This window comes from Elephantulus edwardii, unplaced genomic scaffold, assembly GCF_000299155.1.
Source record: "Elephantulus edwardii isolate Elephantulus edwardi_28Jun2011 unplaced genomic scaffold, EleEdw1.0 scaffold00208, whole genome shotgun sequence".
NCBI lineage: Eukaryota > Metazoa > Chordata > Mammalia > Macroscelidea > Macroscelididae > Elephantulus > Elephantulus edwardii.
The window spans coordinates 4538128-4541605 of NW_006399958.1; the positions used below are offsets into that span (position 1 = coordinate 4538128).

Below are 3478 nucleotides of genomic sequence, written 5' to 3' on the forward strand. Positions count from 1 at the left end.
TATATATATTCTTTTAAGGGGCTTAGGGATGTCTGCCGCTGGTGGGCTGCAAAAGAGGAGACAGTGGTGGGGTTAGAGAGCCTGAAAACCTGAGAGGATGGTAGTTGGTTCAGACCCGCTGGGCCACTGCTGTTTCCAGAGAGGGTTTGACCTGAGGAACGCCTGGAGCAGCTATGATACTAGTGAACCAGGATCATTTCTCCTTAAATATTGGTGCAGTGTTCTGAAGCTCATTGCACAACAGATCAGGGTTGGCTGGCTACTCTGGGTGATGGCATGTTGCAGCACAGGCCAGTGGCCACAAGGACCTGAGATCCTGAGGGGGCCATTCTAGAGGGCAGGACAACAGCACCAAGGGCCAGCATGTCACGAAGTGCAAGAATCCTTCATCAACTGTGGGCAGCAAGAACGGAGACCGTGATCACAGCAGCAAGTCACAAAGCAGGTGGTGCAGGCCACCGAGAGGAGCAGGTACCAGCCTGTGGCTCAAGCCAGCTGGGGACATCCCCATCAATGGGACCAGTGTGGCCTGCCAGTTGCCGATGACCTCAGGAGGTGCCGGGAGGGAGTCCAAGTCCAATGGCAAGGAGTCATCCTTATAGAGGTTTCAAGAGATTATCAGGTGCTACAAAGATGAGCAGGAGGATGCAATTCTGGAAAAAGGCAGGGAGCGCTTTTGCAATAACCTCTGTATCGACCCCACTGAATCTGGAGTGCTGCTCTTGGCTTACAAGTTCAGGGTAGGGATCTCGGGCAGCCTACTGGCAAGAAGCTGCACTGCAATCCCAGAGTTACGTGGTTCAAATCCACCAGATGCTCTGCTGGAGAAGGCGAGACAATCTCTTCCTATACCAGTCAGATCCAATTTGATGGTACACACACACAATAAAATTTTTTAAAAAAGTTGTTCCAGGATGCTAACATTTGCAAATTCACCAGGAAGGAGTTTTGTTTTTTTTTTTGATAGCTGCAAAACAGTTAAGTGCAGACAGCATCGATGGGATCTGTGCTCAGTTCCCCAGTCTGTTAAAAAACAGCCAAACAAGATGACAAATTCAAGGATCTCTACTGGTTTACATTCCTGTTTGGCAAGGATGCCAAGGGCAGCAGTTGGTGCACTGGGGGAAACCACCATTGCCCTGTGGAAACTAGTCTTTACTCAAAACATTCGCCCTATGTTGGACCAGAGGCTCTACTTCCTAACAGAGAACCCCTCCGGGATCCAGGGAATCTCCTGGGATACTTGGAAATGTTCCTTAAAGTGACTCAGGTAATTGGCTCCGACCTCAGCAACTACAGTGAAGAGGAGGCCTGGCCAACCAACCCTCTCTGATACCTTTGTGGAGTGGGAAACCGAGCACAGGAAAAGAAGAGAGGAGGCAAGAGGTGTGCTCAGCTCGGGAACTGAGGGCTTATGTCCTGATGAGCAGACTTGGGAGCTAGGATCTGCCTTGCCTGCTGCCTTGCGGCCAGCCAAAGAATTGGATCTTCCTGGAAATTACTGAAGACCTGGCTATTTTCTACTTTACCCCTTTCTCTGCCTTATCTGAACGGGCTCTAAAATGCTCTATCATGTTTTAGGCACTTTCTTCTCCTTCTCCTCTTGTTATTTTGGTTATTTGTTTCATTTGGGGATCCCAGAAAATATTTTAACCTGCCTCCCAAGAATAAAAAAAGAAAAATCCCTCTGAAATACACAAAGGTATTTTCTGTCAGGAATAGACTGAAAATAAAACCAATTATCTAGGGCTAGAGATTAGAATTAAAAGCTGGGCTTCCTAGCCACTGTCGTTCCTATGTGAAGGATTAAAAGTCCCCTCGGAGCCATAATGTTAGTTACCACATGTGGTAAATTGTGTAAGCCAGTGACTTCATGATTTTTGCTTTTTCTCTCTCCATCTCAGAAAGCAAGTTTCTGATTTGCACATCTCTATCAAAAGCATTGGGGGCTGGAACTTTCGTATTTAAAGCTGGTGGACCCAAAAGGTAGGCCTTTCTGATCAATAGTCAGTCGAGAAGCTGGGAATCGGATTGTCCGCATTCACAACTGGAAAAGTTAAATCTTTTCCGTGTGAAATCGTCGATACAATGAGGAATGCCTTCTTGAAGTCTGTATTTTATGCACTGCTAATATAGCCTCTCTTTCTAGAAGGAGTTTGCTGATCACGAGTTTTACCTTCTGAGCACTTGAAACTTTTCCACACTTGATGCACAAACAGGGTTTCTCTCCAGTATGTGTTTGCTGGTGCATATCTTGCCATCTTGATGAATACTTTGCCAAAATGGCTTTTATACATTTTACTTCCAATGAGTTTGCTGATGCATGGTGAGCTCATTCTTTTGTCATGAAGCTTTTCCCACACTTCCTGCATATATAGGGTTTCTCCGAGTATGAGTTCGCTGGATTATGGTTAGATTTGACTTCCTGATGAAACCTTTACCACATTCACTAAATTTACAGGATTTCTCCCCAGTATGTTGTGGTTTGTTTTTTTTTTAAAGAAAGAGATTTGTCTTCTGACCAAAACATTTTCCACAATCACTGCACACACAAGGTTTTCTCTCCAGTATGAGTTTGCTGCTGTATCAAAAGATTTCCATGAGAACTTTATCACATTTACTGCATTTATAGGGTTTTTCTCCAGTATGTGTTCTCTTGTGGACTGTGAAACTTGCTTTCAGGAAGAATCCTTTACCACATTCACAATTACACAGTTCCTCTCCTGCATGAGTTCGCTGATGCAAAGTGAGGTCATTCTTCCTAATACAGCATTTTCCACGTTTGCTACATAGGTAAGCCTTCTCCCCAGGATAAGTTCGCACATGTATCGTTAGTCTTGACTTCTGGGTGAAACCTTTACCACATTCACTGCATTGGTATGGTTCTTTTCCAGTACAAATTCGCCTGCAAAGGAAGAAATGTACCCTCTGTCTGAAACCATTTCCACAATCAGAACACACATAAGGATTCTCCCCAGGAGGAGTTCGCTGGTGAACAGTAAGCTTTAAAGTCCCTCTGCTGTGTGAGTTCACTGATGGACAAGGAGGCAATTCTTCCTCATGAAGACATTTCCACATATTCTGCATATACAGGGTTTCTGCCAGTATGAGATTGCTAGAGTCTCCTGAGCATTATTTTAAGAGATGAGGCCTTTACCACATTCTCTGCATACATAGTGTTTCTCCCTGGTATGAGTTCATCGATGGACAGTGAGGTGATGCTTCAAGATGAAGCCTTTTCCACACGTCATGCAAACATAGGGTTTCTCCCCAGTATGAGTTCACTGATGGACAGTGAGATGATGCTTCAAGATGAAGACTTTTCCACACGTCATGCAAACATAGGGTTTCTCCCCAGTATGAGCTCACCAATGGACAGTGAAGTGATGCTTTGAAATGAAGCCTTTTCCACACGTCATGCATACATAGGGTTTCTCCCCAGTATGAGTTCACTGATGGGACAGTGAGGTGATGCTTC

At 45.0% G+C, this 3478-nt stretch overlaps 1 pseudogene; it reads left to right on the plus strand.

The window, feature by feature from the left end:
- The window catches only part of LOC102852041, a 6068-nt pseudogene extending 4563 nt beyond the window's left edge, over positions 1–1505 (plus strand).
- Positions 1506–3478: the final 1973 nt, after the last annotated feature.